The sequence below is a fragment of the Haliotis rufescens genome, unplaced genomic scaffold, assembly GCF_023055435.1.
Source record: "Haliotis rufescens isolate VD_foot unplaced genomic scaffold, xgHalRufe1.0.p SCAF_29, whole genome shotgun sequence".
NCBI classification, from domain to species: Eukaryota; Metazoa; Mollusca; class Gastropoda; order Lepetellida; family Haliotidae; genus Haliotis; species Haliotis rufescens.
This window is the reverse complement of record NW_025963990.1, coordinates 4295774-4312135: the sequence shown is the minus strand read 5'-3', so window position 1 is coordinate 4312135 and position 16362 is coordinate 4295774.

Below are 16362 nucleotides of genomic sequence, written 5' to 3'. Positions count from 1 at the left end.
TTGGTACCTCCCAATCTGTTGACTGACATTGGGAGAGTACCCGGGTTTGCTGTCAGGAATACAGCCCTTCTGACAATCTTGGTAATGCAGTGTTGGGGAGTCTTCACATTCTCCGAAAAGTTCTACGTGGGTTCGACAAGGCAGCGCTTCTTGGGAGAAGTCCCTTTCATCGGGCAGTTAATGGAAGACCTCGGGCTTCTGCAAATGACAATGCCCTGAAAAATAGCGTTACACTATTACTAAATATTAGTGTTGAATCATACCCCACCTGATGTTATCTCATGTTGACAACACATGGGGTATGAATAAATATCTATGCTAAATTTAAATGATATATCATGATATCATGGGCTTAAATATGAACATGAGTATTGCAACAATGCCATGTAAACTATGACTTTATTTGTGGTGTCTAAGTATCAGGTAAACAAGCTTTGTTTCGAGGAAGGCTAGATCAAGTCTGTACTTCCCTGACAAAAAGTCTCACTAACCTACATGTATACGTGTTAAAACCATCGGTTTGGGTTAGTTGACCAATCACAACAAGTTTAGGTTGAGGGGACCAATCATATTAGGGATTAACATTTATGTTGGTTGGTTGGTTGGTTTGTTGTATAACGCCGCACTCAGCAATATTTCAGCTATATGACCGTAGGAAAATAATAAATTTCGACGTTTCCTTTCAAAATTAGCCAATAAATAGAGATAACAATATGTGGATATCTATTTTTAGATGATTAGCCCTGGGTAATTAGGGCGCTGTCCAGACTCAGAGGTAATTAAGTGGTGTCGACAATGTTACTTTTTGTTTTTTTATAGTTGGGTTATATGGACTACATTGATACTAAGACTTAGACAACAGAACTTAAGTCATAGTTAAGGCATTTAGATTATACATTGTTTCAATGTAGATAACTATTAAATGCTTTGGTTCATGTGGCAATGTATTTATGGTTTAATATTTAGAACATTGCAATGCTATTTTATTTTAATACTTTATGTATTTATGTATATTTAATGAATAACTACCTGTTTCTGACAGTTGTTTTAGTTTTAAACATGAAGCATTATTACAAAACTCATGATAATGCCCCCACCTGTTATGTCATGTATAATACATGGGGTATGACTATATAATAGTACTAAATATGAGTGATGTATTATACCCCGGCTGTTGACAAAAGTGTTGTTATCTCATGATATCAGGGCTCGATTTACCTATATAAAACATTTGCACCAGTGCAACCTATTATTGAAAACTGCAACCTAATATTGATGACTACATATACTAAGTGTATGAAAATACTTCCTCTAAGCTCTACATCACCAATCCCCGTGTTATGTGTAGTTTGTCATGCTTTCTTGGGTTTGACGACATCAAACTGTGGGTACTTCAACACTATGTGCACAGGAAGCTGTTACGTTTTACACCAATACATCATTAACTCATGTGGCACTGGCAGCACACCACCCTAGATTTCACCCTATGGTAATGATAACCCTAGAATATATGCTATTATCATGTGCCAAAGATATCTGTAGCTCACCTTACTAGGCACATGTTGCTTCATCCTTCACGAATGTTAGGGATGAAGATCATGACAAGAAGAAACAAAAGGACAATGCGAGACTCGTCATTTATTATAAGGTGGGCTGGGTGGGAGAAGGGATGGATGGGGAGGGTTAAAATCGGTCTTCGGGCTTTCATAACTCCCCACCCACCACTACCCATTGTATGTGACACTTTTTCATGCCGCCACCCCCTATAAATAAAAGTAACATTTTTATGACTCCACTACCCCCACTCCTTAAATACACAGACGCTGGATCGACACCAACTTCTTCTGAATTTCCGCATTTCAGGGTGACAAGAAAACTATGATACCAGTACGGGGTTAAAATACATATTTTATTCTTATTACTAAAATTGGTGGGTCAAAAATTATGATTTTGAGAACTCGAAATCAAGTCATCATCATCTGTCGACGAAGCTCAATTCTAAAAATAGAAAAATAGACCGCAGCCAACACTGGTAACGCCACGGACCTAAATAATGTATTTAGGTCCATTGTGACGGCCTGTTGCACGCTAAAAGATTTATGGAAACCTTTTGGGACCATAATTATTTGAACTTCATATGTCGTTGTATAGTCATCGCGTGGAACGGTCGGTTTTGGTTTAAATTTACAGCTGATAAATAATAGTTTTATTGACATTAATGGTCTTTATTTTAATTGCATTGTATATCAAGTAGAGGCCCCCACTGCGTGGCAATGTCCAGACGATTTAACCAGTGCATAGAATTTGGTTATCAACGAAGACGTACCGGTACAGCGTGCAGCCAAACGTTGGGGCCTTCCCATCACATCACTCAAGAACCGCGTTTGAGGGAGTGCTGACACTGACACCATGAGGTCTGGGAAACAACACTGCTCAGACCAGAAGAGGAGCGGTGGGGTAGCCTAGTGGCTAAAGCGTTCGCTTGTCACGCCGAAGGTCCGGGTTCGATTCCCAAAGTGAGTGGTGTCACCCATTTCTGCTCTCCCCGCCGTGATATCGATATTGCTGGAATATTGCTAAAAGAGGTTCCTAAAACTCACTTTCCAGAAGAAGAGTCACAAGAGTCTCAAGATCCCAAGCGACATCGTGTACGGCTACACGCGACAGGAAACCGTTAGCCTGGCGTTAACCTGTGCTGCCCATGTTGGGCACTTCTCAGCCCGGACAGAGTAGATTAGAGTACGCACGTGCCAGATCTGCTACTCTTTTCCTCCACATCTGATGGCAGAACACGTATGCAGGATGAGTTGAAGGAACGAGCGTTGCCGGGAGCTGTTGGCACTGTGTCTGAGACCAGTTGGTCGAAGGTGAGGTGAGGTGGGTTTAGTGTCGCGTCCAAGATTATTGCGCTTATATAGCGACGTGCATGCACGTGTGTGTGTTTGTGTGGCTGCTTGTACTTATCCGGACTGATGCCGATTTATAGTGCTAGCTCACTGAGATATCATGCCGCAGTTTAACATGAATACCCCACTCAGACACAGTATACTGACTCCGAGCCGACCAGTCCTTGTTTTAGCCCTTTAATGCCGAGCGCCAGACAGGGTAACAACAAGTACCATCTTTTAACGTCTTTTGGTATGACACGGCCGGGGATCGAACCCCGGACCTTCCGCTCTCCGGGCGGACGCTCTACCACTTGACCACGGAGGCGGTCGGTTGGTCGAAGACCCATATCTTGTGATTGTGCTTGTGCTGCCCTCTCAGTGCTGAAAATAAGTCACAATACAAAGCCTCCTGTCCTAAAGCTCTAGATAACTGTTAACATCTGTCAAGGTAAATCTTGTATTGTTTAGCAGTACTCTTTCTCCAACACTTGAGTACGATGTCTATAGTAGTCTCCGATAGGCTTCTGTGAGAGAGGGGTCTCCTGGTAAGAAGCATCACCATGAGTTGGAGACTTCGGGGGAATCTCGTCCGGAAGCCAAGGAGTAACCGAACATGGTTTTACGCCGCTTTTAGCAATATTCCTGCAATATCACGGTGGGGCACACCAGAAATGGGCTTCACACATTGTACACGTCTTCGGCGTGACGAGCGAACGCTTTAACCACTAGGCTACCCAAACGCCCCGGTAGCTGAGGAAGAAAAAGGACACACTTGCCTTTGGGGAGAAACACAATAAAGATCCGGCGTAGAAGAGGTCTTCAGCAACCCATGCTTGCCGTAAAAGGGACTATGCTTGTCCTAAAAGGCGACTAACGGGATCGGGTGGTCAGGCTCGCTGACGTGGTTGATGCATGTCATCGATCCCAATTGCGTGGATCGATGTTCATGATATCAATCACTGGGTTGTCTGGTCCAGACTCGATTATTTACAGACCGCCGTCATAGAGCTGGAATATTGCTGAGTGCTGAGTAAAACAAGAAACCAACCAACCAATGACAGCTGATGTATTCTGTGAACAAGGTGTGTGAGCTGCTGACAGCCAAACACTGATTGAGGTTTAAACATTAGTCCCCAACGTCCCTAACTAGTCCCACTTGTTATCTCGTCACATTATCAGGGGCGATCGGCTAGCCTAGTGGTTAAAGCGTTCGCTCGTTACGCCGAAGACCCGGGTTCGAATTCTGACATGGGTACAATGTGTGAAGCCCTTTCTGGTGTCCCCCGCCGTGATATTGCTGGAATATTGCTAAAATGGCGTAAAACCTCACTCACTCACTCACGTCACATCTGTCAGAGTGACTATTCCCAATGTGGTTTATACACACAATAGTGGTAGTGTTGTCATGTTTGTCCCTAACTTGGGATTAAAATGATCTCACTGTTAAATACACAGCTGGGGTTTCAAAGCAACTGATATGCCCCCTAGCCTCTGAGGGGGTCCCGCTATCCCCAACCTTGCTCTCGCCAAACAGTCCCTACCAGACACCCTCACCCCCAGCCTTGTTAGGGGAGTATGATTTATTTCATTGAAATAAGTCATTGACAGAACGGATAGAATTGATAATCGCGTTTTGCTTTATCCGAAAGTGTGATAGAAGCCTCGAAGGTTTCCTCTGCTTAATTTTAGTGCTCTGCGCTTTTCTTTTTCAAGTTTGCGATAATGCAGTGACCCATATATAACCCCTGGGATGCTAGATACCATCAAACCTTGGACTCGTGACACGTCTCTGATAGTACTTTGATCTCTGTGTAAAAGGGGCGGTGGGGTAGTCTAGCGGTTAAAGCGTTCGCTCGTCTCGCCGAAAACCCGGGTTCGATTCCCCACATGGGTACAATGTGTGAAGCCCATTTCTTGTGTCCCCCGCCATGATATTACTGGAACGTTGCTAAAAGCGCGTAAAATCTAACTCACTCACTCTCTGTGTAAAACGTCAACACGGGCCTCATGGATATGGTTAATTTTGTCCTCAGTGGGTCTGACTGTCTCTGAGTTGATAACAGGTCCTCGGAATGTGATCGTTCTGGAAGGACTGAGAACCGAGATGACTGGTAAACTCTAGTGAACGGAATAGCTTGACAGTACCACCCAAATTTTCTTGGCACCCACCATTGGGGTATCCTATGAGGAAACTGTCGTGAATGTAAGGCACTGACAACTGACCCAGAACTGGCTTTAAGAGTTAAATGAATTTCCCCGGGGCACATGCAAGACCCTTGGCATAGCTCGAAATTGATACAAATAACCCGGCCATACAAATCTAAAGTGCTTCCTAAGGCCTGTTTGCTGTTGCTATTTGGCATGACTTGTAATTATTGAGATCAATTGAGGCCATCTAACAATTCTGTTTAACTTATTTCAATGACTTTTAAAAAGACATGTTCATTCAGGGATATCAGATTTAAAATAACTCTGTGAGATCCTCCTTCTTCTCTCTTATGAAAATCGGGGAAATAAATTCATTTTGACACGAACTATTTGCAAGTTTACCGGAGTGTCTGGCAACACAATTTTGCGTCATATGGTATTGTGACGTGTTTGAAAAGGTTTGTGTTTTTTAAAGGTAGGTCCCTTTCTGTTAGTTCCTCTTGCCGCGACCGGTAAAAAAGCTCGGTGACTTTGACTTGGGTAATTTCCTCTAAAGCTACCACCCCGGTAAGAGTTGCCTCCCCTTGACCACTTGGTAATGCTTGTCAAACGAACCTCTTTCATTTCTTTCTGCAAATCGTCACCCAATAAAAACTTGGTAACTCACAAATTGTCACCACATAATGGCCAATAGTAGGCCTGATGCAGTTCCTGAATGCTAGGCCGCAGTATTTCGCGACATCTCAAGGAAATGTCATAGTGACCCAACAACGCCACTGCGTTCGAAAGTTTGGGGACAAAAACATTGACGTCTTGTTTTTGTGACGTTAGGACATGCTCCATGCACTCAATGATGGCTGTAGTTCCAGCTATGACCGATCTCTGGACGTTAGCGAAGAAGAAGAAGAAGACGAAGAAGAAGAAGAATATTTTATTATAGTGTCACCCAATGTACATATATAATGACAAGGCAAGAATGTAAAAACTCGGCGGCCGCCAAAATGGCCTACGAAACATTAAAGACTAATAAAAACAATATTGTATATATATACACACCACACTTAATAATAATTATTAAAAATAACATTCACATTATCCCCCGTACAAGCATCCTATATACACACAACCCCATCCATTCCCACATCCAGTCCTTCAGTCACAGCAGCTTACTCAAACCACTCAAACACACCCGCTCATTCAAACACATCCAAACCATCATTGACAACCGCTCAATCACATCCGAACCCTCACCCACACCGTCACACAGCCCCACCCACACCCCATTCCTCAAACATACCCTCATCTGTACCCATTCCCGCATCCATACCAGCTCCCTTATCTGCATTATCAACCACGTCCTCACCCACGCCCTCACCCCACCCTTTCCCACTTCCACAAAAAGAAGCATCAACCACGTACAAAGACACTGACAAAGTAACATTTCACTGTCTCATATACACACTCCCAACTAAACAACACACATACAATTAAACCCGACAATACGAAACAAGCATACAGCACAACCTTACAGAACAGTCACTCATCACAACGCAGCACCTCCAAACAACAACCATACAACACAGCAAAACAACAGTGAAAATGATAGGAATTATCACATGTATACAAATACCCAATTTATCATTTTGTATGATATTTTCTTCTCTGAAACATTGAGAAGAAGAATAAGGCAAGTTGTTCAACCAGATCGTCGCACTGCATTAAGAATACGGTTAGGTCTGCAAGAGTGAGTGAGTGAGTATGGTTTTACGCCGCTTTTAGCAATATTCCAGCAATATCACGGCGGGGGACACCAGAAATGGGCTTCACACATTGTACCCATGTCGGGAATCGAACCCGGGTCATCGGCCTGACGAGCGAACGCTTTAACCACTAGGCTACCCGACCGCCCCTGAGTCTTAGGTCTGTATAATAATAACACGTTACCAAAAGGTGAACTTCATCTTCAATAGTTTGGCCATTACATAATTTACAGACGCGTTCAGAAACAGGAGTTTTCGGGCGTGTGTAACGGCCTCTTTTCTAACAGGTCTTCAGCAACCCATGCTTGCCATAAAAGGTGACTATGCTTGTCGGAAAAGGCGACTAACGGCATCGGATGGTCAGGCTCGCTGACTTGGTTGATGCATGTCATCGATCCAAATTGCTTAGATCGATGCTCATGATATCAATCACTGGATTGTCTGGTCCAGACTCGATTATTTACAGACCGCCGTCATATAGCTGGAATATTGCTGAGTGCGGCGTTAAACAACAAACCAAACCAAACCAAATCTAATTCTAAAGGTAAAACTCCACAGCGAAGATTAGCTTCCAGAATATGACGTACATAAAATGAAACATTCAGTGTATTTTTAAACAATCTAAACGTTCTAAGCCTATTACCTGTAGTATGGCCAGTGTCATTCCAAAGTCCATGAAACCAGTTTTCCCTATAAAGTTCTGTCAATTTTTATTTCAAAATTTGGAAATCTCTATTACCAATATTATACAAATCCAACAATGGTAAATCCAAAGAAGCAAACAATCTTACAACTCTGCTGTCACAGGACTTTCGGAATGACAGAGACCAATTTCTGATACAAGCTATTAATCTCTGTGGGTGAGCTGAATTCAGCTTCTTCCAGGAACGTACAACTTCAATTTTGTGTTAGTAATAATCGATTACCAACCCATCTCACCCCTTACGGCCAAATTAGGAGTAGTTTTTCCTACACCTAAGAAAAAGCGATAGGCTCTGTTTTGGATGGCATTTATGCAACTAAATTCTCTGGTTCCCCAAACTGTCGCACCATACGTTAAGATTGGTTGTACAAGATTATCACACAGATACTATCAAACATCATAGGTCATTCCGCCAACTGGTTTAAATTTACTTATAATTACACTGAGGGCTCTTCCAGCCGATTTATCAATTTTATTAGTTGTGAAATTTAAATCTAGGTGTTCCTGGAGCCAAAGTTCGTGATATTTATATGCATTACAAAATTCAATATTCTCTCCCCTACGATGAAAACTGACAGTAGAACGCGTAACAGATGTCTATAATGGACAATTTTAGTTTTGTTTATTAATCTGAAGACGCCATCGTCCGCACCAATTATCAACGCAATTTAGCATTCGTTGTAATGAGTGCTCGTCGCCGGCTATGAGAGCAATATCATTGGCGTATAAGAGTAAACTAAGCATAGAAACATCGCCGATGTCAACATCACAGTGCAAGTCATTAATCTTCTCAGCCAGGGGAAGTGCACGAGCTAAGCCAGGGGAAGTGCACTCGCTAAAATCACTTTCTTTTTTATTTTAAATAAAACGCAAGTTTAGAATTAGTTGGTATCAGTGTTTGAAAATATACCCTCATTTTTCTCACAGTGAGAGTAGGAAGCTCACAGTAAGTGTGAAAATGTCATGTCGTTATGAGGCCTTCGGTTTCCGAGCTAAACAGACCTGAGTTATCCCCCTTAGATTATGACGTAACACACTGGTGAGAAAAGAGTTACTTCACCGAACATTTTCGCGCGAAGCAGCATGGGCTTGATTTAATTTGTACACAAAGTTTTGACTCCTTGAAACCAAAAGAAAACACCGTCCGCTCAACTTTGTAGAACCTATATACGCATAAAAGTTGGCAACTGTTGACAATTTGTGTGATGTTGGCAAAAGAACAGATATTAATCAGATCATCCTCTTACCTTGACATAAACGTTCACATTGCAACATATACAAACAGTGCAAATTTACATTGACATTTTCACCTGCTCCAGATATGATGCAAAATAGCTCCTGGTGTAAATACACACACATGAGTAAACGCGTTCACATGACAAGTATACTCACGTATGTATTTCTACACACGTATGCACATATACACACATATGTATAGAGGCGCGTGTGAACGGGGTATGAGTGTATTTATTTGGTATAACTATTCCCACCACCTATAGGCTACAGACAGACCAGTGCTACGTGGCAATATCAAGAAACAAATACGATCTGTCGCCAAACGTTGTATCAACAAGATTATACATTACCAGCTGATTACGAGAGCATATGCTTTGAGTAACACGAAAATGGGGTACGTCCCAGTACGTCTCTTAAGTCGGAAGCCGAGTAGAAACGTACTGGGGGAAAAAATCTCTTTGATTTTTTTCCCATCCGAATTAAAAAAAAAAGCCATATTTTATGGATAAGTAACTGAATTTCGTATGTCACACCAGCACCAGCCGAGCAAAACCTCCCCCATTTGAAAGTGAAACGACAGATCACTCCATTCATGTGTTCAAGTGTTTGAAACCCGTTACTGCAGTAGGCCTATATCTATTAAATAGACAATTGGTTTTTGGTTTGTTCTGACAGTCATGCATAGAAAATGCATTGCAACTTTGCAGGGAAACTATTCATCATCCATTATGAGGCCAGACTTTTAAAACAAATGTTTACAAACTAAAAAATATATGAAAGGTTTAATATATAATCAATTATTAAAAAAAGTAGGTTGTTTTATTCAGTGGACCAGATATATGTAAACTGTTTCCAAAAAGCTAATTTGCTGTCATTATCAATATATATATATATATATATATATATATATATATATATATATATATATATATATATAATTTAAAAAACTATAATTAAACATGTTGAAAATTAATAAAAAATATTTGAAATTGTAAATTTTGATTTGGACATTTAGACATTCTGACCTTTGATGGTTCTAAATGTTAACATACCTTGGTTTGTTGTTTTACGCCGCACTCAGCAATATTCCAGCTATATGACGGCGGTCTGTAAGTAATCGAGTCTGGACCAGACAATCAAGTGATTGACATCATGAGCAATTAGGATACGATGTCATGCTTCGACCAAGTCAGCCAGCCTGACCGCCCGATCCCGTCAGTCACCTCTTACGACAAGCATAGTCGCCTTTTACCCGGACATTTCAATAAATTTGCTCTTTTCGGCATAAATTAATTACCTTTCAAACGTGTTAGGGGTCATGTGGTTGTAAGGTTCATTTCCTACCCTAGTCTTCATTGAACCAATATATTTTTACTCAAAATTATCCAGCAACAGATGACTTTTCACAAACTGTTGCAGGAATGAGTGATGGTTAAATAGACATAATCAAATTTAACAAAAGTTCTTTCAATTATTTTCCATTACATAAGACAACTCGGTATACACTCCTTTGACCCTCGGTTTTTGCTTGTGTGGTACTTTATACATATTGTTCATAATTCTTTGATAATGTTCCTTTCACAATCATCATTATGAATCATATGCATTAAAATGTTAAGGCGCTTGGCAACTCATGGTCGACCATCCACTGTATTGCATCTCCATTCTTTTATGATGAACACTGCTAAAAATTACCATTTATAACTACAAAATCATTTGCGAAATTTGGATGGAAATCCAAGCCAAGTTACGGAGAGGTGCGTCAAAATCGGTTCAACATGGTGTACCCATGTGGTGAATTGGTGTGACGAGTCAACGCTTTAACATCGCTGGACAAACCCCGCCGCCAATGGCTTTGTCGGTTAAGGTTATTTATACAAACAAATGTCAAATCAGGTCAGAAGTGTTGTATATTTCATGCAGGTGTTCACCAGAATAGTCACGTGATCTCATGGTTACGAGTTGAGCCAATCGGGAGCCACTTCCGTTGCACGAGTTTTTCCTGCGCGTAATCCAGACTCTATGGATCGAAGCAGACGACGCTTACTTCGAACGCTACGTTTAAAACTTTGGTATGTCATGTGCATTATGAAGACTTTTCACGAAGAAACATTTTTTCAGCGTGGTTTCCTGCCCTGCCGTATGTTTTCACTCTGGAGAGGACATTGAACAAAACGACATGGTAAGTGCAGCAATATGTAATCAAACAATCTGTTGATGAACATATAATTACGTAAACGAATAATCGCTAAAACAGCACCTTGGTCCCAGGCCGGTAAGAGCGTTTCTGTGTCACTGTGTATGTGCGTGTTTGCGTGCGTGTGTGTGCGGGTGTAAGAATACAGCATGTACATAAACCATATTGATTCTAAATTCTGTTTCGCAGCAAATACTCTGTATGTATGCATATGATGTTGGCCAATGTGTGGTGGCGTTGGACAAAATTCATTGAACAAAATAATTCGGTGGACAAAATTGTATATGTGTGCACGCGCGGGTTCGAATCCCGACATGGGTACAATGTGTGAAGCCCATTTCTGGTGACCCCCGCCGTGATATTGCTGGAATATTGCTAAAAGCTGCTTAAACACCATACTCATTCATTCATTATTTTAAAAAAACTGATAAATGATATACCACTTGTTCGTACGGGTGGAGTTTAGAAATGGTATATTAACACTGCATAATTGTGTTGAGGAAGCCGTTATGACGGCAATGAAACTGTTTCCACTTATATACGCGACTGGTGTTGTATGGAGAAACCATGTAAAAACGTTCGCTCCTGTCTTCCCGTCGTAATGCGGTTGAAATATAATTAAACTGTGTAATTGGTTAAGTTGAAAACACCAACGACATATGTGTAAGAACCATTCACTGCAGCTCTATTTTGTTCAACTCCTCTATGAAAGGTGTAATAACATCAATACATGTTGTTTTCTTTGTGAACTGTTGGTTTAATATCAATAAAACTTAGCATTAATTGCAATAAAAACGAGCTTAGCTCCGTCGATTCAGCAGTCTTACTCTGACGATGGTAGTTGTTTGGTCCTCTGTAAGCAACCGCAAACTTAGTACCAGTGTCTAAATAGGGCGTTTAGGTGTCACTTTTTCCTTCCGAATTTTTATCAACAAATCTTCACAAGGTGAGACTTTGCTAAACCCCTGCACCCACTGACCGACATCTACATACATACAAAGATTTTTTTTAAAAAAGCTAATTTAGATTCAATATATATGGCAATTGGTTTGTTTGGAATCTTGTTTTGTCAAAGAATAATCTAAAATATTTGCTGTATATTATGATAAAATTTGAAAATGCCGAGAATACTGTCGATGCCTTAAATGGCTTGAAGAGTAAAGCTAGTTTGTTTGTTTTTAATTTTGATGGTATAGAGCTCGAACAGAAGTTTGTTAGTTGTCAAGGTCCAGGTCATCGGTTGTTTTGCAGTTTGTACATTGATCACTGTGGTGTTTAGTTGCAGAGTTTAGATTTGCCATGGCTCTGTAAATTCTTGAACTTATTTTGTCTAAATGGGTCGTTAGAAAAAAATCGTGCCATTCAGTGTGAAGGGATTTATGTCCATATATATTTACAATTTGGAATATAAATTATATTTTATATTAATGTTTTAATCCTTTTGCTAAGTTTAAGAGTTTTAGAGTTGGCGGGGGCAGACAATAGGTCAGATAATATAAGTAATGTATTGAGGGAGGTTCCAGTTCTTGCCCCCAGGGCTACCGTTAGGGATTACTTAAGAGTGGACTTTCACTTTGTGTGAGTTCATTGAAGTATGAACCTTCATAGAGTGTGGTCCAAACTAAATATAGCTCGGGGCTCGACTGGCGCCAGCAATGGCGACAGGTATGGTGGCTGCATGGGGTATGATCCCGTGTTGTTTCAAATGAACAGTTAACAAGGTGTGTGGCACTAGTTCATATAATGGGCTGGTTTCTAATACTCTAGCTCTAGGTGTTTGGTACCAGTTCATATAATGGGCTGGTTTCTAATACTCTAGCTCTAGGTGTTTGGTACCAGTTCATATAATGGGCTGGTTTCTAATACTCTAGCTCTAGGTGTTTGGTACCAGTTCATATAATGGGCTGGTTTCTAATACTCTAGCTCTAGGTGTTTGGTACCAGTTCATATAATGGGCTGGTTTCTAATACTCTAGCTCTAGGTGTTTGGTACCAGTTCATATAATGGGCTGGTTTCTAATACTCTAGCTCTAGGTGTTTGGTACCAGTTCATATAATGGGCTGGTCTCCTACATGTGTGCAGCAACTTTATGATTGAAGTAAATATTTAGAAGCAGCAAAAGGTCCATTCAAAATTATGTCAAGGTGACATATCCATATAATATCAGTCAGGTAAACATCCTCCCATAATTATTTTTTTAGTAATGACATACGAATATGAGAATACCTTTGGCACACATTTTGTCTGTTATCGAAAATGTCTCTGTGTTATTCTTTTTTCTCTTTACACCAACAGATATCTGATTTGCACAATGACTTCAACTATTTTAATTGACATCTTGGTGTACTTGTGCATGTATACTAGTATTAGATTGCACATGCATGATGTTGTAGCAGTCATCATCTGTTTCTGAACTGCATGTTATGTCAATAAAGATAAGTAACATCAAAAAGGCGCAAAGTACATGTATACGTTCATGTTTGAAGAACCAATCAATTGACTGGGAACATGTGTAATAACTTACATAAGTTACTGACATCTTCGTGAGATCAAAATAGATCCAAATTAAAATGAGGTTAAATGAAGTCATTTCAGTAAGTGAGTGAGTGAGTATGGTTTAACGCCGCTTTTAGCAATATTCCAGCAATATCACGGCGGGGGACACCAGAAATGGGCTTCACACATTGTACCCATGTCGGGAATCGAACCCGGGTCTTCGGCGTGACGAGCGAACGCTTTAACCACTAGGCTACCCGACCGCCCCTTCATTTCATTAAAATATATACTGACCGAAAGTGTAAGACAATATATACATTGCCTGAGTGATTCAGTCAACATGCATATGTCTGATTGTAGACACTGAGTGTAACATATATAAGTATAATCTGTTATATGCAAAAACAAATAACATAAATAAATGCATCTACATGGAATGCTTGTGGGGTTAAATTTGCATTTATGTCATCATCGGAATATATGATTAAAGACTTTCTGAAATCATATTTGCCATATGATAATAATATCTAACAAATAGACTTAATACTACACGTGTCTTGAAGAACTGTTGAATAAAAAATCAGGATACATAGCTACAGCAGGATAGTGTATGGGTTGTAAATAACTTGTCAATAGAATGATAAATTGTATGTTACTAAGACAAAAAGATAAAACTATGATTTACATTTATTTATGTATCATACACGTCTTGTGGGGTAGTCAGTATGATGTGTTGTTTGTTTGGACAAATCTCTGTAATTTGCCACTATCTTAAGAGGATGAGTATCTGTAAGAAATGAAGGATCAATGAAAGAACACCTGTGATGGCCACTTAATGGTGGGACACATTTTGTAAGGGGCAGAATAACATGGGTAAATCTCCAATTTCAAAGTGTATAATAACTGGTATGTATATCAACTGAACTGAGCAACTGATTGCTTGATAGATGCATGGTAGATTTCCATTTGGCATATTAATTTTCTAAAATAAAACTGATTGCTTGATAGATGCATGGTAGATTTCCATTTGGCATATTAATTTTCTAAAATAATAACGTCAGAATTAAAAAAATAGAAGTCAGGTGTAACTTTAATTTTGACATAAAAGTAACATTTTAAATCAGTTGTTTTATTCTGAATGTTATTTATTTTTCAATTATTTGTAAAGGCACGGATGTATACCAACTTTAGATCAGTGGTGAAGGCCTGTCAAAGATGTCTGTGTGATGCAAATGTAGGCTTATCTCCAATTTTATTACATCGAAGTCCATGGTAGTATTATAATCATTTAAAATGTGTATGCTTGAATGCTTTGAATTATCGTAGGAAGTAACACAAAGGCTGATAAATAAAATGTGTTTCCATTATGTCATCGATGCCATATATTTTAGCCCAGACTGACAGAATGCCTCGCCGTTTTCTGACGTTGAAAATACTGTCGCAATATACCGTTTTTCATGGCGATTTCCCAGCTATCTTCCATCGTGACAATTCGTCTTTTCGTTGAAGACTCAACAAATGTTGATATTCTAAACTAATAATCCCTACAAAATATGTGCTAGTTAAACATATTCAGTTGTAAACGACCGTTTTTAATGAAGGTGCAACCGGGTAACGCTTTAGCTTGGCTTCTTGTTACTAATTGTCGCAGCGCATAGATCCGAAAGCCAGACCGGAAGCGACAGGTATGACAGTCGTTTATATATCATTTCAAAAGAAAAGTTATTGCCGTTTTCAACAAAAAGATCGCCCATTATATTTACTGTTTGTTATAAATTGAACCATGCGAAATTCTGAACCTTATGCAAACAAATTAAAAAGGTTGTTTAATATTGGGTCCATTTTGACAGCTTTCTCACTGTAAAACATTCCATTCCTTTACTCAACTAAATGCACATTATTTTCTTGGAATATCAAACCTTTAATCAGATATGAAAAGCACATTCGTCAACATACCTAAATTAGAAAACGGCCCCAACTATTCTAACAGTGTTAGTCTAGTGATAAACAGTCTCATTCACTCGTAGGTCACCGTGGTAATCTTCCCATTCGTGATGTACTAGTCTACTCAAAGAGAATATATTATTATTTGGAAACTGAAACCACGTGTATCCATTATACGACAACAACATTAGATCAGCTGTTTGACGTGACGTCATCCACGTCACAATACGCGAGGTCAAAATCAACGCGGCGGGAAATCACCGACCGTCTATTAAGCCTACACAAATAACATTGAAGATTGTCACGTCATTGAACGAAAATAAATTAAGTGTTTACTCACTGCTGACTTTTCAGATAACATATCGAATAAGAGTTGAAGACTTGCAATAGTTTATCATACGTTAATCGAGAGTATACAGTCTTCATCAATAATTTTTAAATTTAGTATTAATTGGATCTAATATCTAATAAGAATGTTGGAAATACGAGCAGTCGTCCTGTGTAAATATATTCCATTTTCTGGGGAGATTTAATGTGTATTTGATTATGTATTTACATACAGAATTGATTAAATATAAATTATCTGTATAATCACAGCATGTACCATGACTCACGGAAAATACTATTCCAGCAAACCAAACGTACCTCATTATCACAGTTTCAATGAAAGGAAAAACAAATCGAAATCGAATTTTACAGCACATCGTATCCATCAGCGGTTAACGCAAATGCTAAAAAGGTATTGCTGGCATCATTTTAGAAGTTATGTGGATGTATTGTAGAGTTGCTTTATGTTTGTATCGCGTGTACCGACGACAGAAACGAGGGCCGAGCTACCACATGTGAAACCGACCTTGACACAATTTGTTTACAAAATGGCATCGACTAACGGTCGATGTCGTGGCCACATTTTTGAAATCTCCTTTTGCGACAAAATGTGAAACGGTTAGGGCAATTCATTCACACGGTAGGTAGTTTGAGCAATAACAC